This window comes from Protopterus annectens, chromosome 8.part1 (assembly GCF_019279795.1).
Source record: "Protopterus annectens isolate FY-2018-M chromosome 8.part1, PAN1.0, whole genome shotgun sequence".
Taxonomy (NCBI): Eukaryota; Metazoa; Chordata; order Ceratodontiformes; family Protopteridae; genus Protopterus; species Protopterus annectens.
Window position 1 is genome coordinate 94,499,986 of NC_056742.1, and position 25,912 is coordinate 94,525,897.

General features: G+C 42.6%; 1 protein-coding gene across 1 annotated transcript in view; it reads left to right on the forward strand.

The window, feature by feature from the left end:
- Window positions 1-25,912, forward strand: part of PIEZO1 (piezo type mechanosensitive ion channel component 1) — a 3,550,337-nt gene that overhangs the window by 1,695,566 nt on the left and 1,828,859 nt on the right. The gene's annotated exons all lie outside the window — the stretch shown is intronic.

The window sequence follows — 25,912 nt, forward strand, 5'->3', positions numbered from 1 at the left end:
CAACGTTCTTTCTCCCAAAACCAAAAGAGTGGGAAGATATGGTTCAAGAAATCTCAGGGTCCTTTCCGTGATACACAGGCCAAGTTCTACCCAGAGGCAGAGGGGTAAACCCACAGGGAAGACTCTCCTTTCGGGGCAGAGGGGGACCGTGTAACCAGGGTTCCAGGGATTCTTTCCCTGGTCAATCCTACCAGCGCTCCTGAAGTGAGGCCCAACTCCTTTCCTCTGGAGGTGGTTGGGGGGCGTTTCTCCTTGTACCCTTCTGCCTGGCTAACCATCGCCACCGATTCTTGGGTACAAAGGATCATAACCAGAGGTTATCATATCCCCTTCAATCTTTGTCCCGTCCCTTCAAAAAATCTTCCCTAAAATTCCAACCTGTCAAAGGGAAGAAGCAGCATGAGAGATAGAAAAGCTGCTAAGAAAGAGCGTCATCCAAATAGTCCCTCCAGACCAGATAGGATCCGGATTCTACTCGAGACTATTTTTGGTGCCAAAGAAAACCGGGGACTGGAGACCAATTTTGGATCTCAGTGTATTGAACAAGTTTGTGAGAGTACAAAAATTCCGGATGGTCACTATACATACAGTCTATCCTCCTCTTTTGGAAAAAGATGATTGTATGTGCTCTATAGATCTTCAAGATGCGTACTACCATATAAAGGTGGACAGGCCATCAAGAAGATTTCTGCGCTTCCGTGCGGGAGCCAGTCCCTACCAGTTCAGAGTACTGCTCTTCGGAATCTCTACAGCCCCCAGAGTGTTCACAAAGCACATGGCAGTTGTTACAGCTCACTTGCGACTTCAAGGATTCCAGGTGTTTCCATACCTAGACCACTGGCTCATTTCTGCACCCACCAGACATCTACTGGAAAAAGCCCTGGCATACTCTCTCCTCGCTGCTCAAAGGCTAGGCATAACCATAAACTGGCAGAAATCCAATCTCACCCCATCTCTGTCGACAGAATTCATAGGGGTTATCTTGGACACAAAAAACTGCAGAGCTGCTATTCCAGAGCACAGAATTTTAAGGATAAAGCAACAACTAATTCCAATCCTTTTAAAGGAAATATCCATGGCTCACTCAGTTCTACAGCTGTTGGGATCCATGGCAGCCTCCATCACCATTGTTCCCCCAGCCAGGTTTCACATGAGGCTTCTACAATGGCTACTGCTCACCCAATGGTATACTTTTCAGCATCCTCTTTCAGCCATGATTCGAGTAACCCACAGGTGCAAACAGGATTTAATCTGGTGGATGACACACCATCTCTCACAATGATCCCGCCCCTTCTCCCCAAGGCCACAGTGACCACGGATGCCTCCCTGCTGGGGTGGGGTGGGGGGGCTATGTCAGGGACAGACGGTCCAAGGCACTTGGTCCCAACTGGAGGCCCATCTGCATATAAATGTTTAGAGCTGAGGGCGGTGCTTCTGGTGTTGCAAGCATTCCATCCCCTGCTGCCGTCTGGGACAATTGCGATTCAATCAGACAACATGGCGGTGGTTTGGTACATCAACAAGCAAGGTAGAACCAAATCTTACCCCCTTTGTCGAGAGGCCATGAGGATATGGCAATGAGCGATGGCTACCAACCATTTTCTTCTAGCAACGCACATTCCCGGGAGTTCCAACGTGATAGCAGACAGACTCAGCAGGTGAATTTTTCAACCTCACGAGTGGTCCCTGAATCCCTTGATAGTGGCGGAGATCTTCCACCACTGGGTCCATCCTTGTTGCGACCTCTTTGCATCCCAGACCAACTACAAATGCAGCAACTACTTCACCCTGATTCCCCCTCTGGGACAGTCACCCAGGGACGCTCTAGTCCACGATTGGCCCTCGGATGGTCTTTACGCATTTCCGCCCTTTCCTCTCATTCCCCAGTTTCTGAAGAAAGCCCGGCGGTTGAAGAGCAAGGTAATCCTCTTAGCACCATATTGGCCCCGACAGATTTGGTTCCCATTCCTTTGACCTCACCTACTAGAGCGACCATGGATTCTCCATCCAATCCCGGAGTTGATCTCGCACCCACAGAACCTGATTCATCCCAGCCTGAACACCCTGAAGCTATTGGCTTGGCTACTCCAATTCCCTCGATTGCCAGGCAGAATGATCTTTCTTTACCAGTACGTGATATTCTCATTGCTTCCCATAAGTCTTCCATTAGAATTACTTATTTGAGCAAGTGTAAAAGATTTACCTGTTGGCTGAAAGATAAACAAGTAGACCCCTTTTCAGCACCAGTGTCTAATACTAGACTTTCTGGCCAACCTGTTTCAATCGGGTCTATCGGCCTCTACCATTAGAGTTCATTTGGTTGTAATTTCTAATTTTCATGAAGGTGTCCAAGATTCCTCTCTTATGTCCCATAAATTGTGCAAGACCTTCATAAAAGGTGTGATTCATCTGAAGCCACCTTTTAGAGAACCTATTCAGCCATGGGATTTATCATTAGTTCTCTCTTATGTCCCATAAATTGTGCAAGGCCTTCATAAAAGGTGTGAATCATCTGAAGCCACCTTTTAGAGAACCTGTTCAGCCATGGGATTTATCATTAGTTCTATAAGCTCTGACAATGGCACCTTTCGAACCAGCCTCTTCTTGCGACCTCAAGTATTTGTCATGGAAAAACTTGTTTTTGGTCGCTGTTACTTCTGCCAGACATATTTCTGAACTTCAAGCTTTATGTATCAAGAGTCCATACTTGATTTTTCATAGAGAGAGTTTTCTCTGAGAACTAATCCATCATTTCTGCCTAAAGTGATCTTTGAAATGTCCATTGCCAGTTTTTTTTCCCAACCATTCAAACCGAGGAGAGTATTGCCTACATACCGTAGATATACACAGGCAAATCCATTTTTACTTAAACAGGACTAAACCCTTTGATAAATCTGACCAGTTATTTTTCGTCTTTTCTGGATCCAGATTAGGATCTGCTGTTGCTAAGGTCACATTAGCTAGATGGTTGAAGGACTGTGTGACCTTTATTTACACACAACGTAATATCTCATTGCCTACTACCATGAAAGCTCATTTAACAAGGTCGGTGGCATCTTCTGCTGCCTTCCATGCCAGAGCTTCTTTACATGACATCTGTGCAGCTGCAACTTGGGCTACGCCTCATACCTTCATCAGTCATTACAAATTGGATTTGGCCTCCAGAGGAAGAGCATCTTTCGGTTCTATGGTGCTCAGGAATGTCCTTCCATGAGAGCCTCCCAGGAATAGAGGTAGCTTGGGACTCTGTCCCATGCATAAGGAATGAACGAGGATTAACAATATCAGATAAAGAAGTTATGTCTTACCACAACATTCCATCTGTATTGTTGATCCTCGTTCAGTCATTACGACCCTCCCTCCTTCCCCCCTCCTGTGGTTTCTAGTGGATCTCACCATCCAGTTCTCTTAGGTTACTTGACCAGAGGTAGCCTGTACCTTCTTTAACTTGCAAACTCAATCAGAGGTAACAGGGAGAAGGAGATTGTGGGTAAGAGTTTAGCTCGAGAGTTTGAAGCTGACGTGAGCTTGGAAAATGGCCGGCTCGGTACCAATACCCATGCATAATGACTGAAGGAGGATCAACAATACAGATGGAACGTTATAGTAAGACATAACTTATTTTTATCCATCAGGGATATTTTATGGTTTGTAAGTCCCCCCCCCTTTCAGGTATTCCTCAACCTCCTTGAGAACAGCTTCTTCATTTTTCAGAGGTTCTGCAATCCCTTTTGATCAGAGCACCATTCAGCTCATTCCACTCACCCAGGTGGGGAAGGGGTTTCACTCCAGAAAGTTTTTGGTTCCTTGGAAGGAGGGTACATGGAGACCAATTCTGGATCTTTCTCTGCCCAACACCTTTCTCAAGGTTCCTTCTTTCTGAATGTTGTCTCTTCCGACCTTGTTTCTTCTTCTTCCCTAGGCCTTTTTGATTTCTCTAGACCTCAAGGATGCATACTCTTGCATCCTAATTCACCCACCCCCTGTTCAAGAAATGTTTACATTTCTCTGTTTCTTCCTTACATTTTCATTTCCCTGCTTTGCCCTTTTACATTTCTACTGCCCCAAGGGTATTCTCTAAATGCCTCACTCCTATCATTTCTTTTTTCAGGCTTCAGGGAATATGGATTTTTTCTTATCTAGATGACTTGCTTACTTAAGCTCCTTCTACTAGCAGTTTGTTGTTGAATCTCCAATTTACTATTTGTCTTTACACAGTCACAGGTTTACCATAAACCTCCAGAAATCAATCCTGACATCTTCCTAGGATCATGTTTTCCTCGTGTGCTCAGGTGCAGGCTTTAGACCGTTTGGATGCTGCCATCTCTCCCTGCTCCTAAGGTTCTATCTCTGGCAACCTTTTTTCAGTCTCTTCTTCATCTGCTCATTCTCATGGCCAGGGAATTTCTCAAGGTTCTGGGATTTATGTCTTCCACTCTTCCCTTGCTCCCTCCCACTGGCTCAGTATGAGGAAAGTTCATTGGTACTTCGTCAGTGTAGCACCACATTGTCACCCCCTGGAGTTTCCTGTTCCTGTTCTTCCTCATCTCGAGCTTCAGTGGTGGATTCATCAACTCTCTCTCAATCCAGGCCTTCTCCTCTGAGCTCCCACTCCCTCTTAGGAGCTATCCATGGATGCCTCAGACTTGGTTATGGAGCTTCTTGTGTCCCCCTAAAAGTACAGGGTCTCTGACCTCCACATCAGAGTTCAGATCATGTCAACAGAAAAGAGCTGTGAGCTCTGCTTCTGGCTATACAAGCTTTTCATTCCCTCCATCTCAGGCCCCTCAAAGCCTTCACAGACAATACCACTGTGATGTGGTATGCCAACAAGCAGGGGACACAAAGTCCTATATCCCTTGCAGACTAGCTCTTCAGGGCTGGGATCTAGCTATCCAGTATCAAGTGACTTTCAGATGGTTTTCATTCCCTCAAAGCGCAACCTTGTAGCAGACTCTTTAAGCAGGTCCAGAACACAGGCTAATGAATGGATGCTTAAGAGAGATGTGTTCCTGGGCATAGTCCATTGGTGGGGTATTCCTCAGGTAGATCTTTTTGCCTCCCCTTTGAACAGACAACTTTATCTATTCTCTTCCACAGTCCCAAGTCCTCTGACTTAGAAAATGGATGCCCTGTCTTTTATTTTTTTTGGAAGGGAATTTTTCTGTATGCCCCCCCCCCCAACACACACACACATGCACACACACACGCACACACACACGCACGCACACACACACACACACACACACACACACACACACACACACACACACACACACACACACACACACACACACACACACACACACACACTTTCCTCTGTTCCTATGAGTTCTGCACTAAGTCAGCCAAGACTCTCCCAAAATCTTGCTGGTGACTTCCTTTTAGCCCAGACAGCATTGGTTCTCCTTTCTTTCCCACTTGGCCAGGGACAGTCAACGTAGGTTTCCTCACCATGTGGATCTTTACATGCAAGATGAGGGATCTCTTATCCATCCTCACTTGTCCTCTCTTCAAATGGCACTGAAGGTGATAGGGTTTTGATTCCTTTTTGGCACCATTTTTCTGAGGACATTGTTAAAGTGCAGTTAAAATATACATACATAATATTCATTTACCTTTTAGTCTTGAGTCAAGAATAACTCTTCAGGATGTGCAAAACATAACCTCTTTTATTTCAATCCACCAGATGTCAGTGCTGGGCGACTGCATTCACAAAATTTTCAAGTCAGTCTTACCAAACAGCAGAAACAGAGTTTTTATTTAATTTCTTATCAGTAACATGCATGCAGAATTCTGTTTCATATTAGTTAACAAATAGGGTCTCTGCAGACCCTCTTGCTTCTCGCTTAGCACTGCACATGAACACTTAACAACCATGTTTTTAGTAACAATAATGTTTTAGAAAATCACAAGCCACCTGACCTGGCAACCAGTCTTGTTTTTCAACCTTTTATATTTGAGTACCCATACATGCTATCTTCCCCCCATTCCTTGTAACTACCCATCCCAGCCTAGACAGGTCAGAGCTCACATAAAACAAAATCCTCTTTCACATTGTGTTCTTTCCTCCCTTCTTGGACATTCCAGAACCAGACTCTGTAGATCATAGTAACATCCCTTAACCCCTTCAGCACTTTCATTAGTTCATACACTTGCAGCTTGATATTAGAATGCAGTTGTAAAACACTTAGAACTACAATAAGTATCTGTAGTTTGCATAATTGTACATCTGTATTACATATCATTTTTTACACAAAATTATTAAACAATTCATTTGTGAAGAAACTGTAAGTTAATATGCATTTTGTGAAGAATAATCATGAGAAATAACATTTTTTCTCTGACAGATTTCCCCCTTTGACATACGATGCACAATTATAATTTTAGTTTGATCTTTCTTAATTTGATAAAATACACCATCATAATCTTCATCATCTGCAGTGATTGAATTTTCATTCATATAAGTTCATCATCAGCTACAACTGGCATTTCATGTGCAGGTGTGATCGAATACTTTGATTACAGCCTTTAGAACAGAAAATATTAAAACAGTTGAAAGAATAATACCTATTACTGTAATGATACCTTGTAATATACTAGTTCCCAGGTTAACAAATATACTGCCCAGCCATGCAAAAAGTGTTCCTTGTTTGGAAGTGGTGTCCAAATCTTTGGCCCTCTGCTGCATGAAACTGGCCAACGTTTCTTGTTCTTCATGATAGTCACTACTGTAAGAACAGCAATGACTTTCTGTGAGGGAACATGATCCTCCTTTCGCAGCAGGTATTATATCAAGTGCCAGTCAATTTTGTAACACCACAGTTCACATTTCAGTCATTTTTCGATTTGCAATTCTGATGTGATGTGAGGTATGGTTAACTACCTCCTGAAGAATTTGAGCAAACATGGTGATTTCAAGCATTGTCCTTTGCACTCTATACACAGGAACAAAAGCAGAAAATACTAGCTCTACTCAGTGGATTTCCCTCTTTTTTCTCAGTTTGCCTGCTGGAGGGTTGTCAGAATGCTGAATAGCAGTAGTAAGATAACCCACAAAGCAACACCTTGACCAGTTTGTGGGTAACCAGGAGTAGGCACAAGCACCACAAATGTAGTAACGATCCTCTGTCATGCCCAAGCCATGCCCCCAGTCATAGCTTTTTAACCGTAAAGAGCTCCACAGACTTTCATATCTAGTGTCATTACATTTGCAGAGTCCCACTGGCACAGTCCCATTTCTGACATAAACTGTGTGTCCACGATTTGTGGTGGCAAGCTGAAGAGACTCAACCTTTGAAAAAATTATTCACATTATACCAGGTTAGAGTAGTATTGCTAAGCTCTTTCTGAAATGTTACCTATGCTGCAGGTGTTGGACTCATGGAACTCCCTGCCCTGGAATGATGCGGTATATGCAAACGCATTCAACAGTTTGTCACATTTAAGTCTACTGCATATCGTTGAAGAACCAGCAGAAAACTATTTTCTCTCGACCAGGTTATAAAAGGAAACGGCAACAAAAACAAAGCAGAAGTACCCGTTGTCACAGGATTCATCATGAAGTGTTGTTTCAGTTGATTTTCTCCTTAATTTTTCACTTGGGCAGATAATTTGTCTTTCACACTTCAATCTTCCTCCAGCAATGATGATTCATCTGGGGCCTCCACTTGATGGGCCTTCTTACGGTGGGATGATTGAATCCAGATTGGTAGTCTTGTGCAGTGGAAAGCAGTCAGGGTGGTAAGGATTACCTGGAAAGGGCCTTTCCAACTCAGGCTCAAACAGTTCTTTTTCAGGAAGGTTTTTACATAAACCCAATCACCTAGTTACATTTGATGACAGGGCTGGTTAGGAGGTTGAGGAAGAGCTTTTGTTACAATTTTGTAGCACTGCTGCAAGAAATGAAGTTTTTTTTTTACATTATCCGTTAATGTTAATATTTTCATTTAACACAGGGGGAGCAGCTGAAAGGGCCATGGGTCTTCCCATTAATATCTCATAGGAACTCAATTTCCTTGTAGTATTTAATGTACTTTTTATGCTAAGGGAAGTGTCTCTGGTCATTAAAGGTTTGCTTCAGCACAAATCTTTGAAAAAAAAAATTTTTTTTTTAAGTCCTATTAACTCTTTCTACTAATCCAGATGATTGCAGATGGTTGGGACAATGAAGACAACTTAGAAAAAAAAATTGCATAGCTCCCCTGGTCAGGGAATTAAAATGAGTTTTTTGGTCACTATTGATAGTACAAGGTACACCAAATTTACAGAATCTGCTTTGTGACATGGGTAAGCTTCCCCCCACACAGAAAACATACAAATCACTACTAATACATATTGTAAATTACTGTACATTAACAAAAGGTCCCCAAGGTGGCGGTAAGCATGCAGCCCTAATGTTTGCATTTTTGCTAATACTATGCTCTAAGCATATTGCACAATTATTAACATACTGAAGTTTCAAAGAGGGGATGTGAGTGGCATAACAACTTTGGGTAATTTGATTACATAAAAATGTCTTACCTGCATGGGCTGATAAATGATATGCCCTTACCAGGTAAGGTAGCAAGGAGGCAGGTGCAACCAGTCGGTCATCTGGATGTCATCATAAGCCATTTACAGATTTGGTGCATCCATCCTTGAGCCACTTCTGAACTTCTCTTTCTGATGCTTCAGCTTAAAAAACTGACACTGTTAGATTCTTGCAATAAAATCACATGAAATTTTGCACAAAGTTCTTTAGCAGCTTGATCTGTCAAATTATTTTCTTTTCACATAGTAGCAATACCCTTTTGATGGACACTCCATTTAGCTACTAATAATCAATGATTTTTTTTAATAACAAAACAGACTTTTTTTGTTAAAGCAAAATATTATTTTTGTGACCAAATCTTTATTTTGATCTCTTTTACAGGCATCATCCACAAATAGATTTAATTTGGCATTGTGCATAGGAGTATTCTTTAAGCTTTTCCTAGAAGAAAGCAGATAATTAGTCACACTCTTTACCATCCTCAGCAGTAGATAAAAAGATGCAGGATTTAGAATAGAATAGTGTATTAGAGAAACAGATGGATCAGAAAGAAGTGCACATTCATATTTAGTTAGAAGTGCAGTCAATGGGGTTGATTTTCATTTTAAGTAAGAAAGATGGTACAGAATGAGGGACAAGTATCTGTGGTTTGTATAACTATACATCTATACTACATGTCATTTTTTAACACAAATAATTATTAAACAATTCATTTGTGAAGAAACTGTAAGTTAATATGTATTTTATGAAGAATAATCATGAGAAATACATTTTTGTCTCCAACAATGTGCTCTGGGTTCTTTAGAAGGCCAAGAGACCCCTACAAGAAAGTCCTGCATGTCCAAATGAAAAAAAAAATTGTCTGGTGCCCGTCTCGCCATCGGGATCCCCTGTCTATTGAGGTTCCTTTAGTTCTCCATTATTTGTGTGGTCTGCACCATGTTAAGTTGGCATATTTTTCAGTTAAAGCTCTCTCTTCAGTATTTTCTGCTCATCCGCCCTTGAATCCTCCTCTTGCCTCTCAGTTTGATGTCAAGCTTTATCTTAAAGCCATCCTTCCTATCAAGCCTTCCAGGATGCCTATTCCACCTTCTTGGGACCTCAGTTTTGTACTTGAAAAATTGTCCCTGGTTCCTTATGAGGCTACTTCAGATTCTTTGCAACATTATACTTGGAAGACTGTTCTTCTTTTGGCTCTTACTTCAGCCAAGAGTGTGTCTGAACTTCAGGCTCTCATAGCTATTTCTCCTTTTTTGTTTTTTCACAGAGACATGATGTCTGTTCTAACTAATCCTGCTTTTATGGCTAAGGTGGTTAATGAGTTGTTCCTTAATCAGTCTATACATCTTCCTTTTTTCATTCTCCACAATCTTCCAGTATGTAGTTTTCTTCACACCTTCGATTTACATAGGCAACTCGGGTATTATTTAGATAAAACTAAAGTAATTTGCAAGTCTGAGCAGCTTTTTGATGTTCATCGTGCATACAGCTGCAGTAATCACAGATGGGTTTTCTGCCGTCAGGCGGGTCGTCGGTCGGCCGAATTCCAAAGTCTAGGTCCGGCGTCGGTTGTTGTCGCTTTCTTTCCTGACGTCAGTGAGGCAGGGGTATATAAGATACAGCCGACGCCATTTTCTTCAGTCTTTTTTGCCGCGCGGTGCCCGAAGCAGAAGCAGTTCGCAAGTGCCGGTCGGCCAGCTCCTGAATTCTGAAAATTGGAAACCGAAGTCTTCATTAAAGCTAAGTACCCGTTGGAAACTTTTCTTGCCTCAGACCGATGTCAGAAAAAGTTAACAATTGTATTTCTTGTGGGAAGCAAATACCGCATAAGGATTTCCATTCCCTCTGCATACCTTGTTTAGGCCCAGACCACGACGTCTTGGGCTGTCGCTTTTGCGCTACTTTCAATAAACGCACTATTAAGCGTCGGGCGGAGTTCGCCCAACACTTTTTTGGTAAAGCCTTTGATTATAAAATGTTGTCAGAGACTCCGACTACCGTTTTGTCCAAAAAACGCAAGGATAAGGACCGACACGCGAGGTCCGCGGTCCCCACCGACACCACGCCAAAACCGGCTACACGTGGTCCGGTTCTCAGCGAGACGCCTATGCAGTCCCTGACTACCGACGACACTTCTTTGGCGGTGTCTTCTGTAACCGCGACCGCAGGTACCTCGGCCCATACCCAGACTACAACCACCGAAGCCACTGTGAGCGTTGAGCCTCCTAATGTGGACAGGTCCACTTCCACTCATGGTGTCTTTAGACCCTCATCTTCCTTTTCCATTAAGGCCTTTACTAAGTCCAAATCAGCCAGGCATCCCAAGAGGCCTGTTGCACAGGGCCCATCTCCAGGCCCCATGCCTAAAAAGCAGATGCTTAAAATGGCTGAGGATTTAATTACTCTTATCAGGGGTTCCCAACCCCCTCCAGACAGGAGACCCAGAGTGGAGGAAGATTCTCCCTCTTCTGATCAGGGCTCCATTTTTTCAGAACATTGTGATGTAGAGGAACACTCTTACTCCCCTTTTGAAGATTCTGATGCAGAGCAGTCCATTCCTTCTGTATCTCCTCCTGAGGATTTTTCTTTTGGGGAAACCTTGCACACCTTGAGGGAACACTTCCATTGGGAAGGCCAAGACTTTTCTGATTCCAAGAAAAGACTTAGGGAATTTCTTTTGTTACCTCAACACAGACCTCTGGCGATACCTCCTGTCTTGGACATACTTGATGATGTTTATTCGGAGTCTTGCCTTAATCCGGATTCCCTGCCTCCTGCCCCAGTCAAGCCTGATGGGTACTACAGAGTTCCTAACTCGCCAATTTCTTTACAAAAGCCATAATGCTGACCCTGAAACCATTTCTCAAGGCCCCAAGGGAATGAAGGCCTCTACTGCTAAGAATCCACTACCTTCCGAAAGAGAGTCAAGATCCTTAGAAAGGTGGGGGAAAAAAGGTATATACTTCGGCCACCCTAGCCATGAGGGCCTTAAATTGTCAGTTTCATATGCTTAAATATCAGCAGTTTCTGTTATCACAATTAAGAAATAAAATGTCTCAACCTGAACAACCAGATTTGAAGGAGTTGCAGGATATGATGCATAGTGCAGAACAAGTGGGTAAACACACCTTACAATGTGGCTATGATGCTCTAGAGGCCTCAAGTAGAGCTGCTGTTACAGGATCAGTCATTCGTAGACATGCCTGGCTTAGGGAACAAATCTTGCCTGATCATGTGAAAGCTAAACTTCTAGATGCTCCTTTACAAAAGGATGTGCTATTTGGTACTAATGCTGAGGAGATATTACGGAAAATGGAAGAAAAAGCCAAATCTATGCAAACTGGCAAAGCTTTTCTACAGGTTCAACCACCATGTTTTAGCAGAAATTGGCCTTCTAAAAACTGGTCCTTTCCAGCCACGGACAAGCCCCAAAGAGGTAGATACAGGTGCACAAGGGGCAGAGGACAATCACAAGGATCATATAGAGGCAGGCAATGGCAAACTCCAGCACCAAGAGGTGGCGAAGACAGTGCACAACAATACAGGAAACAAACCCAATGACTTCCTCCTTTCCATACCAAGCAAGTCTCAGCTGGCAGCACCCTTGGGAGGAAATCTGGCATTATTTACAAGAAGTTGGCATATTGTCACAACAGACAAATGGATCCTGGACGTTATAAACAGAGGCTACAGATTTCATTTTCACACTCTTCCAAAAATGAGAGGCATGCCAAACCTGCCACACAATCAAAGGGCAGAGGCACAACTACAAATTTCAAAGCTCATAGACATGAAAGCTATTCAAGAGGTACCTACTCACAAACAAGGTCAAGGTTTTTATTCCAGGCTATTTCTGGTACCAAGGAAAGGAACCGACTGGAGACCCATTTTGGACTTATCCATCCTAAACACATTCTTACTGTACCAAAATTCAAGATGCTCACATTACAGCAGCTTCTTCCCATGCTGGGCAAGGAGTTTTGGCTGGTAACATTGGACCTCAAGGAGGCATACCTGCATGTCCCAATCAGACAAAGCTGCAGAAGATATCTCAGATTTCTTGCAGGTTCAATCCACTATCAATTCTCTGCATTGCCCTTTGGCTTATCTACTGCGCCCAGAGTATTCACGAAATGCCTGGCATCAGTAATTGCCTACTGCAGACTTCAAGGGATACAAATTTACCCTTATTTGGATGACTGCCTGATCCAAGCGGACAGCAAGCACATACTTCTGGAACATCTGGCTTATGTAACACTGTTACTGCATTCTCTGGGATACACAGTCAACAAAGAGAAATCCAGGCTAACACCATCTCAGAAAATAACTTTCCTGGGTGCCAACTTGGACACAAACACCCAGATGGCCTATCTTACGCCAGAAAAACAGGGGCAACTAACTCAGTACTTCAAAATACTAGCAAATTGTACCAGGCTTACTGCAAGGAAAATCTTGCAGGCTCTGGGCTTCATGGCATCTTGCATTCTTTTAATCCTATGTGCAAAGTTGCATATGAGGAAACTTCAGTGGTACCTAAAAAACCTATGGTCTCAACACAGCCACAGTTTGGAAACAATAATACCAATAATTCCATGTTTGCAAAAGGAATTTCTATGGTGGGCCCAAGCATGTCAAACAAACACAGGTCTCCCATTCTGCAAGCCTCAAGCAAATCAAGTCATCACAACAGACGCCTCAGATTATGCCTGGGGGGCGCACATGACAGACAGGTGCATTCAGGGCAAATGGTCCCAAAAGGAAAAGCACCTTCACATCAATCAAAAAGAAATGCTAGCAGTGATAAATGCAATTACAGCTTTCAAGGACCTCCTGCATCCAGGACAATTATTGATAAGAACAGACAACACCACAGTAATGTGGTACATAAACAAACAAGGAGGAACACATTCATACCCCCTGTGCTGACTAGCCATGACACTTTGGAACTTGTCTCTGGAATGGCAAATCAAACTTCAAGCACAGTACTTGCCAGGTTTGGAAAACACACTGACAGACAATCTAAGCAGAAATATGACAGATACACACAAATGGAAGTTGCATCCTCAAGTGTTTACAAAGATAATCCAAGCGTGGGGGAGGCCAGACATAGATCTCTTCGCCTCCCACAGGAATCATCAATTGGAAAAGTTTTGTTCAAGGACCTTTCATCCAAAGGCCTGGAGAGTGGACGCCCTTTCATTCAGTTGGACAGCATGGACAGTTTACGCTTTCCCACCTCTGCCTCTTCTGCCCAAGGTACTCTTGAAAGCAAGAGCAGACAGACCGAAGATGATACTGATTGCTCCGGACTGGCCAAGGAAACACTGGTACCCACTCCTGAGGAGCCTAACACATACTCCTCCCTGGTCCCTACCTCTAATGCCTCTTCTGCTGACTCAGCACAGCTACAAAACTCTTCACAGTCAGCTGAAAACACTCAATCTCGCTGCATGGAAAATTCCTTAACACCACAACAGACCCTACTCCCCAAAGAGGTTTAGGATGTCATTTTGGAGGCCAGAAGGCCATCTACTAGAAAGGCTTACTCCGCAAAATGGAAACAGTTTTGCTCTTGGAATGAGAAAAAAGGCCAGGACCCTAGAAAACTGAATTTGCCTCAGGTATTACAGTATCTAGCTGAGCTGCTGAACAGTGGACTTTCATTTTCCTCCATAAAAATCCATGCCTCAGCCATTTCTGCAGAATTCAACACGGATTCACCCTTATTCTCTCACCCACTCTTAAGACAGTTCCTCAGAGGGGCTAAGAATATAAGACCACCAAGGAAACAACCAATACCAGCCTGGGATCTTAATTACATTCTAGAAAAATTAACATTGCCTCCCTTTGAACCAGCTGCCTCAACAGATTTGCAATATTTGTCCTGGAAAACAGCTTTCCTTCTGGCCATTACCTCAGCTCGTAGGGTTTCGGAACTACAAGCCCTCATGGCTGTGCAGCCCTTTCTCATCTTCCATCAGGACAGGGTTTCCCTTCGAAACAACCCGTCATTTATGCCTAAAGTGGTATCCAGGGTAGCTTAAAATCAAGCCATACACTTACCTACCTTTTACCCCAGTCCTCAAAACAAAGGGGAAAGGCTGCTACACTCCTTAGACATCCATAGACAGCTACGTTATTATTTGGACAGAACAAAGCCCTTCAGGAAATCAGAACAACTTTTTGTGTCCTATGCTGTAGGAGCTCAAGGGAAGCCAGTTACCAAACAGACAATTTCAAAATGGATAGGCCACTGCATACGGTTTTGTTACTCCTATCATGGAAAATCTGTCCCTACTGGCATCAGATCCCACTCCACCAGGGCCACAGCTACCTCTACAGCCTTCCTCAGAGGAGTTCCTACCAAAGATATTTTGGAGGCAGCCACTTGGAGTTCTGTGCATACCTTCACAAAACACTACCACCTGCCTTTATATTCCAAAACTAGAGCAGGCTTTGCCACTGCTGTGTTGCAGGGCATTCTGGCTCATCCCAGTTCCACCTAGTGCCTACCACCCTGTGCGTAGCTTTGGGATTCTACCCATCTGTGATTACTGCAGCTGTATGCACGATGAACATAGTACAGTTTTGTACCTACCATAAATGTAGATGTTCGAGTGCTAATACAGCTGCAGTACAGTTTTCCCTCCCTCCTTCCCCTCTTGGTAAAGGCCTAGGGCCTAACCCCTCTTCATACAACCTGATTGGGTTATCCTTCTATGGTATATTTGCTTGCAACTACTGATTTTTGATTATATTGCATTGCATGTATATATAAATATAATTTATGTATTGCCTTCCTTCTGGGGGCACCTGACATCTGGGGCAAGAAAGACTGAAGAAAATGGCGTCGGCTGTGTCTTGTATACCCCTGCCTCACTGACGTCAGGAAAGAAAGCAACAACAACCGACGCCGGACCTAGACTTTGGAATTCGGCCGACCTAGGACCCGCCTGACGGCAGAAAACCCATCTGTGATTACTGCAGCTGTATTAGCACTCGAACATCTACATTTATGGTAGGTACAAAACTGTACTTTTCTTTTCATCCCAAGATTTTGGGTTTGGCTGTTTTTAAGCAAACCATCTCCTCCTGGATTTCTAAGGACATTTCCTTTTGTTATTCTTTTCATGACAAATCTTATTCTTCATCTGTAAAGGTATATTCTACAAGGGTGGTTGCTTCCTCTGGTGCCTTTTCAGGGGTTTGGATACCAACTCCATCACTGAGGCTGCTACTTGGCCCTCTGTTCATACTTGCAGTAAGCATTACAAGTTTGATGTTATTTACAGGACCAAGGCTAGTTTTGCCAGGGCTGTTTTGTATGTGTTTGTAGTGGGCTCATCTGTACCTTCCTCTTCCCAGGCTTCTTATTTGCTGTTGTACTTTCCCTTAGGTGCAGAATACTACAACTGTTATATCAAAGGACATAGTACAGTTGTGGAAAATCTTACCATAACAGTAGATGTCCTTCTCGTTACTGTTGCAGTAGTCATTTTCTCCCTCCTTCCCCCTCTGTTCTAGATCTTGCCCTGTATTGTTGTTGCCATTCTGGTCCTTTTCCCTTCTGCCATTTTTTTTCTCCTGGATGAACATATTCTCTTTTGACCCTGAGGGTAATCTGTTCCTTCTTGGGCATTTCATTTCTTAGTGTTTGCATCCATATGTCACCTTTATGCCGTACGCCTTATGCGGGGAGCATACAAGTGACGTATGATGCCTGTAGGACCTAAGGACTTTGGTATATTGGCTGGATGTTGAGCTATCCTTGGCAGGAGATCCCTTATGTAAAGAATACAGCAACAGTGAAGAAAGGACTTGTACTGTTATGGTAAGAATTTATACAAATATAAAACTACAAAGTTAAAGCTTGTATGCTTAACTCCTGTACACTGTTATAAATTAAGTTGGAAAAGGATGATGATGAAACCGGGGTGGAGGTGGGGGAGTGAGTTTGAAAGTTAACGAATGACTAGGATTTTGGATGCAAATCCTGAAGGAGAATAGTAAGAATATTATATTATATTTTATGAATATAATATCAGAAAGTATTCAAAGAACTAAGCCAGTGCGGGAATGCAGAAAGGATCTGTGCATGTGGGGTGTAGAAGATCGGAAAGAGGGAGCTGGAATTTACTTGACAAAATTAACAAAGGAACCAAAGGTACTGGGAACAAAAATAATTCCAGACAGAAAGGTGGAGAGTAGGATGAGCATAAGCAGGAATTTGGACTACATGTTATAGATGGCATTACTTATCAAGATTTGATAATAAGAGTATACATAAACAGAAGAGGATGGGGAATACTGAGTGAAATTCCATCTCTGGTACAGATTTGAGAACAGAATACAAGATGCTTTTAAAAAAGGCAAAATTAATAGGGCATTTAAAATACTAAATGGTAAATGTAAGACTCAGATCAGATGAGGTAAGAAAAAGATTGGAGAAAGAAGAAGAATGTAAACGCAAGTTACAAAGGACCAATGGGAAGAAAACTGTAGGACTTCCAAGTATGCAAGAAAGTCCAGAAGGTTTAAGATTTTTGCATGGAGGTATTTGCATAGGTATTTTTATACCCCAAATTTACTTCAGAGGATTGTTACTCATATAGATAGCAAATGTTGGAGATGTGATGGGGAACATAGAGAGGAATTTGGGAAATGCTTTTTGGGCATGTAATTACTTGGCAGATATTAACAATTCCCTACGGAGTATTTTCAGAGAAACAGTTGAAACAAATGGCAGTAACTAAGGAAATTAGTTTTATCTGGGATGTAGGATCTCAATTGCTTAGACATATTGAAACCATACTAGTTTTTATGCTGTTGGTGAAAAAAGGCAATTACTTGAAAAGGGAAATCAGAATCTAATCCAGATGAAATGGAAGTTCTGAATATTGTAGCAAAGATTAAAGAACTGGACATTGTGTGTTTAGAAAAGGGCATCTTTCTTGGAAATAAATGGATTTTATGGAAAAATACCTGTAGAATAATGCTCAGGAGGAACAGTGAGGTTTAAGTAAAGACAGGAATTAAGTAGTGTAATTGTGGCATAACATACATACATACATACATAACAATGCTCAATGGGAAGAGAACAAGAAGATATGGATTGCAGGCTAGATATTGCCTTCACTATCAAGGATTGATATCAGAGTGTAAGCAGATAGAAAGAGATATGGGAATCCTAAGTGAAATACTTACAGTGGTTGAGATTTTAGTCAAATTTAGAACAGAAGCTGCTGTTAAAAAATGCATGTAAAATATTGCACAATAACTATAGGAATCAAACAGAGGAGGTTAGAAAAGATTGAGAAAAGAGATTAGATCAGCAATTCACAAAGAAACAATGGGAGGACATATACACACCTCCCAAATGTGCAGTAAAGGCTTTAAGTTTAATTCTGGGCACTGCCAAAAAAAGCAATTACAAGAAAATGAAAATCAGTCTAAACCAACTGTATTTGAAGTAGTGAATCTTGTAACAGCGATAAAATAGAACAGGCAGTGGAATCTTCAGAAAAGGGCAGGAGTAAATTACATAGAAAAAAATGGAAATTGTGAGAACAATATATGCAGAAATTGTTTGGGAGGAGGAATGAGGTTTAAGAGGAAGGCAGGAATTGAACAATTTAGGTAATGTTGGTTTGATTATGTTGTATAGAGCAATATTTGTGATGTGTAATGCTTGTAAGTGTGAACTTGTTAATATGGTTTGATTACATTTATATAAATGCAAGTTTGCCTATGTCACAAGTGATAATTCAATAAAGGTGTTTTTTTTTTCTTAAATAGGAGTGGTATTTAATGGAAGGCGGAAGTTGAGCAATTTATGTAATGTGAATGAAAATTGGTAAAATGCATATAGTGCACGACAATAGTAATGAAAACTATTATATTAATCTGTTTGAATCCATGTTACAACTTAAAATGTAATCATTTAATGTTGTTGTGTCATAGTTTCATAGTTTCGTACTAGGCTATCTGCCCTGGGGCATTTGTAAGCCTAGCCATAGTGATGTGGCTTTCGCCACCCCATGAAATGGTACAAAAATGTACAGAATAGATTTGGAATACTGTGCCTCTGTCTAGTAGTGATACAGTGAAGGTCCCCTTATATAATAGAATTAGTTTACTATGCCCCTGTCTAGTAGTGACACAGAGGTGACCCCTGGGGTAAACTTACGATCTCCCATCCACTCATCAAGATTTCTCTTGAAGAGAGTCAGTGAGGGGCTCTGCCTAACATGAACTGGGATTCTGTTCCAGAGCATGGGAAGCCTCTGGGTTATGAATCTATCCCTCCAGCATGTCCTATTCATACTTGTGCCGAGGTTTAAGTCTTTAGCTCTCGTGGTTCTGATGGATTTGGATTTTTTGAGGTGGAGCATGTCCATCAGTTCCTGATTGGACATGGCCTTGTACGTCAGGCACAGATCACCTCTGAGCAGGCGGTATGCTACTGAATAGAGCTGGAGTTTCTTTAGTCTGGCAGAATAAGACATATGTTGGGGACCCTTAATCCTCTTGGTGAGGTACTTTTGTGGTCTCTCCAGCTGCTGCAAGTGCCGGGTGAGGTACATACCAAATGGGGCATTGTACTCAATCATGGGACTGATGAGGGAGGAGTATAGGGGTACAATGACATCCTTGGATCTGGATGTGAATCCCTTCATGATAAGGTGTGCAAGGTAGAATGTCTTTCTAACCACTTTGGCAACGTGAGTGTCAAATGAGAGGTCGCTGTCGACTTGGGTCCCTATGTCTCTGATTACTTTTTCCGTACTCAGTGGGTTACTGTCTATGTGATAATTTGTGGGTACATTGTTTTTCCCAAAGGGGATGACTATACATTTTTTGGCATTTAGTTTAAGGCCATGACTCCGGCACCAGTTGTCTGTTTCTGTGAGGCCTTTTTGTAGGATGGATGTGTCAGTTGCTGTATCGACTATGGCGCCTAGTTTGCAGTCATCTGCGAACTTTGTCAGCCACAACCCTCCCATGTTTGCTTTAACATCTGAGAAATAAATGCCGAACAAGAAGGGTCCCAGGACAGATCCCTGTGGGACACCACTTGTGACTGGCTTTGAGTCTGACATGGCTCCAGCGATTTTGACTTTATGGGTTCTGTCCTTTAGCCAGTTTGCAACCCATCTAGTGACATAAGGGTTTACATTTAAGCTGTTGAGCTTATCTATGATGCCTGAGTGGGGTATTGTGTCGAAGGCCTTAGCCAAGTCCAGGTAGGCTGTATGGACTGCTTTGCCCTCATCAATGGCTCTCGTGACTGTTTCAAAAGGCAGGATCTGCCCTTTACAAAGCCGAACTGGGTGGGATCAAGTGTCTGTAGGTCCCCATTGTCTCTGTTTATGAGTTCCATAATGATTATTTCCATAGCTTTGCAGACCAGGCTGGTTAAACTTATGGGGCGGTAGTTCCCAGGGTCTGTAGAGGTACCCCCTTTGTGGAGTGGGACCACTGTTGCTGTACGCCAGTGTTCAGGTACATATCCTGTAGTAAGGCTAAGACTAAATAGCATTTTTATGTGCGGGTTTAGCTCCTCTTGGAGTTCACGTAGCACGCAACCCGGGATACCGTCAGGTCCCATTGATGCTGTGTTTTTAGCTTTGCTGAGGGAGGCTCTCACCTGGACATCTGAGATGACAGGGAGATTACATTCAGATGGGATAAGTATTTCTTCTTTTGGGGGTGAGGGAGGGGAGAAATTTGCACTGAACCTGTCAGCCAGAATGTTTGCAATATCTGTGGGTTCAGTGTAATTTTTGTCGTTGTGAACTAACTCTGAGCATATCTGAGGGTTTCCGCCCAGGTTTCTAACATAGCTGAAGAAGGCTTTGTGGTTATCTTTAGTGTCCTTAGCGATTTTTCTCTCAAAGTTGGCCTTGGATGTTTTTATGAGACAACGTAGTTTTCTGCTAGTGTTGATCAGAGATGTCTTCCCTTTATGGGATTTTGCTCTGTCGTGCAGTAGCTTCCTTCTTTTGTTATACAATTTGTTAATGGCTGAGGTCCACCAGACAGGACGCTTGCCTTTGGTGAAGAGGGACTTGGATTTATTTGGGATTGCATGATCCATGCATTCTTGGAGATGTCCATAGAAAGCATTTGTGAAGGATTCAGCATTGTGGGATGTGGTTTCCACTGGCCCAGTGGGCTTAAAGGATACCATCTCAGTATTAAGAAGAGTGAAGTCTGCTTTTGAGAAGTTTTTCACTGTGGTCTTTTGTGCTGGGGTGGAGGTGGGATATGTATATCCAGGGTGATTAGTTTGTGGTCAGATCTCACTAGTGAGGGGTATACCTCCGGTGTGGAGCATTTTGTCCCCATGTTTGTGATGATCAGGTCTAGTATATTATCTCCCCTAGTGGGAGAGGTGACTAGTTGTTCCAGTGCATTTGAATTTATGAATTCCAGGAACCTTTGGGCTAGGGTGTTAGGGCTAGAATAATGTACCCAATCTATGTTAGGGTAGTTGAAGTCTCCCAGTATGATGGTATTTTGTGATACATTCATATCCTCCAATGTCTTCAGGAAGGCTGAGTGGGGTTCCTGAGATTGGGAGGGTGGTCTGTAACATGCTACCAGTTGTATAGCAGTTTTGCCTATGGTTAGTTGCACCTGTATGGTCTCCGATGCTTCATGTGTTGCTACTAACCTGGAGGTGTGGGTGTCCTTGATGAATATGGACACTCCCCCTCCCTTTGTGGTTCGGCCTGGGTTTTGGGGCCGAAAAGCATGATGCGAGGTATAGCCTGGTAGCGCTGGGGTGCTCTCAGAGCCTTGAACCAGGTTTCAGTTACTGCACAGACGTCGATGTTCTCCATACTGAGGAGTGCCTCGAGTGCCTGCATCTTGAGATTTAGACTTCTGGCGTTGAGCAGCATTACCCTTAGTTTTTTTCCATTTTTGTTTTCTAAGGAGGTGTGTTTGTCTTCTGAGCCTTGCCTAAAAAAGGCACTATGGGGGTGGCAAGAGCCTTGGCCAATATCCGGAAGCCCAGTGGTGACAGGTGCACGCCGTCCCTTGCGAAGCAGCGTGGCTTGCCCAACATGTCATCCCAAGCAGACAGACATTGGATCCCCTTAGAATGACACCAGTACTTGAGCCAGTTATTAAAGCTGATCATCTTGTCTTTGTATTGTGGCATAATTCTTGGTGAGGGCAAGATGCTGCTCAGGGTCAGGGTCATACCAGCCTGGGCTACATAATCAGAGAGCTCCTCTGTCTCTTTTCATGTAGCCCAGGTAGGTATGTCTCAGGTCATTCACACCAGCATGGACAATGACGGAGTCATATTTGTACTTGCTTTGGAGTGACTTGAGTGCGTGTGTTATGTGGCGGATCCTAGCTCCTGATAGGCAGCTCACAGTCACCCTCTCCTTGTTCAGCCTGGTAAGCGGGACATCAGTGTGTCTGACTATAGAGTCACCTATTACTAGTGTATCAGGCATGGTGTTTGGACATAAGGGCTGTGATTGTTTGACACTGATTTATTGAAGTATGTGTTGCATGTGTTTTGTTTTGAGGTGGTGGATTTTTGGATGTCTGCTTTGGGAGCCTCTGTTGTTTTGGTAAGTTATTTATTAGAGCCTCCGAGTATCTCTTTGTGTTTTTATGTGTTTGGTTTGCAGTTGTGGTAGGTCTATGTGGGACTGGGTTTGTTGTGTGTGTGGTTACCATCTCCTCCTGTCTGGTCATGCCAGCCCTGAGTTGAGAGAGTTAAGCCTCCAGTTTGGCTATATAGTTGCATCTCTCACATGTATTTGCGTTTGTTGGGAGGAGGAGAGGGTTGTCTGTGTACATGAGACAATTGTAGCATTGTCTCAAGATTCCCAGATTAACCAGCTGAACTGTAGAGGATGCCAGTAATCTACCACTCGACATGCTACAATAGTATAAGGGAGTGCTGTGCCGTTAAGGGAAGTGGATATTCACAGGGGTGCAAGGGTGCCCGCAGGCAGGTGCAAGGGGGTGCACTTGCACCCCCCCTGGATTTTCTTAATGCTATCTGGCAAAACACACTTTTTTTCCACTTACTTTGTTTTTCCCCGTAATGCTGTTAGTGGAGGTGGTGTGGCAGGCAGTCACATGACTGACGTGACGATGAGCCTCAAACTCCTCCTTAAATAATCGTAGTTGTATTTACACGATCATGGAAGACTGCAAGTGGACGGTGGAAGACTGATGAATCTTGATTTTAACCTCCTGAGCAAAACCATCGTGTTTTGTGTGGTGAGTGGTGGAAGGACTGGACTTGTGGTGGTGCGCGTATGGTATTGCTATTATTACAACAACAAGAAGGTAGGTAGTTCAGGGTTTTTTGTACAGTGACTGAACTGAACACTTGGCGCCAAAACGCAAAAGTGGCGCGGCACACTTACTTGAGATGTGTGAGAGTGAGTGGTGCCCTGGACTGCACCCTCATCCTTCGTGTGTGACTGTGTTATAATCCCTAAAAATCACACCTTTCAACCCTCAATTGTGCACCAGTTACAGCACGTCCGACCGTCCCTCCAGGCATCATCACAATGTGATGAGCTGCCATCTTGCTTTCCTCGTGTGTGCTTTTCTGGCTGCTCATACTAAAGTTGGCCATGAGGCCATGGCCATCTCATACTGCACGGCACGGTCGGTATCTAGTCTTGTCTCAGTGTATCTGGGATTTTCAGACCCTAAAAGGTGGGTTTATATTTTGTGGGCAATTTGGTGACTGAGTGGAGAGAAATATTGAGTAGTTGCGTTGCGTCTTATTTGGGATTGTGTAATTGCTTGCAGATTTAGAGCTTGGGTAACCTGAAGTTGTGGTCAGATGATGACTGTAATCTTTAATAATTGTTGTGTAGTTTACTATTGGAGTAATGTGATGTTAGGTGTTGCTGGCTCTGGCTGGTATAACTTGAGCAGTACTGTTGTTGTTGCTGCTATTATTTCGTATGTTTTACTGTTTTACTATTACAGAGTTGTAACAGTACTGGAGAAATCATTCAGTAGGCACTGTGCCACTGTTAAAATTATTCACCAACCACACACACTTCCCAGAACTTCAAAGAGATTGGTATGAGAAACAGCCACACAAACAATTCCAACTTTCATAATAAAAAAAAAACGAACCCATAGGATGCACTCTAGATTTCTTGCCTTGGGACTCGGTCAGGAAGACTAAGGGAATATTCTGCAGAACAATCTTTAATTGTGGATAATTTCAAGAACATTTGTAGTAGTGGTAAATACTGATGTGTTTTTTGAGTACTGTGAGGCTGACACTCAAACATGAATCTTTTTTTTTTTTTCATAGAGGAGTTGTGGTTGTGGATGTAAAGCATATAGTACTAAGAAGTCTGAAAACTTATTTAGTGATTTCAGTTCTCAAATCATCTAAGTGGTTTGCCAGACAATTATCAATTTTATGAGGGACAGACCAAAATATGAGGTAAACATCTGGGCATTCTAAGACAATATGGACAGTTGAGAGGTCTGAAACCATGAATAATCAAGGGTAAAGGCTGTAACTGACAGGATTGTTGCTAAATAAGGACAAAGCCTAAATGGTAGGGGGGGGGATAAAGGCACAAAAATAGGGTTGCATTTTGTTTATTACTCTTATAAGCTCAAAACATTGCTGGACTATCAGGTTTTGTGTTAGCATGCATATCTTGAAAGATGCAAGTCTGGTATGAAAATGTTTTTATTCAGTGACATCAACCTTTAGTGGATTTCTGGCCAAATATATTTTATAGAGTAGTCTATGTTTGATGGCTTTATGCAATAATACTGTGTGTACCTGCTTCAGGTAATCCCTTTCTGAAAATGTGTTTTGCTGTAGCTTATTAATTTAGAGTGCACCTCACCATTATGAGCAGCAACAGTTTTTTTTATGCATCTTCAAGGTACCTGATATCTCTTTCTTTATGTTGTCTCAAGAACTGTATGCAGCATTTAAGATGTAGTCCAACCAGACGTCTGTAGAATGAAAGGATTTTTTTTTTGCTTTTGGAATCTGCCCATAATGGTATAACTCCTGAATATACACCAGTGCCTTTTCTTTACTACACTTATTTACTACTTTACTACTACAGTTGCAATTTGATATCCGTTTTCCTTGCAGCTGAAGAAAAGCAGCCCCAAAGCATTATACTGCCATCACCATGCTTCACCGTGGGGATGTTGTTCTTTTGGTGATGTGAAGTGGTGTTTTTGCGCCAACGTATCTTCTCGAATGTGCCTATAAAGTTCAACCCTGGTCTCACCAGACCACACACACTTTCCCACATGCTTTTGGGAGACTTGATGTCTTGTTTTGCAAATTTTAGCCTGGCCTGGGTGTTTTTCTGTGTAAGAAAAGGCTTCTGTCTTCCAACCCTACCTACCCTATAATCCAGACATATGAAGAATATGGGAGATAGTTGTCACATGTCGTACACAACCAGTACTTTCCAGAAATTCCTGCAGCTCTTTCAGTGTTGCTGTAGGTCTCTTGACAGCCTCCCTGACCAGTGATCGTGTTGTCTTTTCTTAAATTTTGGAGGGACGTGCAGTTCTTTGCAACATCATTGTTGTCCCATGTTTTCTCCACTGTTTGAGTGTCTTCACTGTGTTCCATGGTATATCCAATGCTCAGTAAGATATAAGTGCTGTACTACTTTGACTGGTTGTACATACTAGGAAATGTTACACATGTTTCATTTGGGGAAGTGTTTAAATTTGGTGATTGTGCATACCTCAACATTCTACTGAAGGGGTTGCTTGGGTGAAGTGTTCATGCTGGTGGTTGCACGTAGTAGGAAATGTTACTGAAGGGTTGTTTGGGGGAAACATTTCATTGAGGTGCATTTATACCTGGACAGAGTAATGAGGATGTTGCTTGGGGAAATAATTCATTGTATATCAGGGTAGTGCTTGTGGATACATGGTATGACTGTTGAAGTGACTGCTGGCAAAATAGTTTATTGTGTCATTTTGGTGCTTGTGCTTACACAATGCAAACAACTGGATGGGTTACAGGGGAACTATAGAAATTAAGTCTGAAAATTTCATATGGTTACATTACAGCACAGAAATGTAATTATAGTGTAACTAGCTTATAAGACATCAGATACAACATTGAGTAAATAGTATAATATAAAATAAGCAGACAAGAAATCACTTCTGCTTGTATTATTCTATTTGTGATTAGTAGTTGCATGAGTGTGATAAAGGTTATCACCCTCACTAACACTCTTCAAGAGAAACCTTGATGAGTGAATGGGAAACAGAAATTTTACCCCAGGGATCACTGAAGTGGCTCTGCTGGACAGTGGCGCAGGGAACTAATGGCTCTGCTGGACAGAGGCACAGGGAACTAATCTAAGGGGGTGGCGA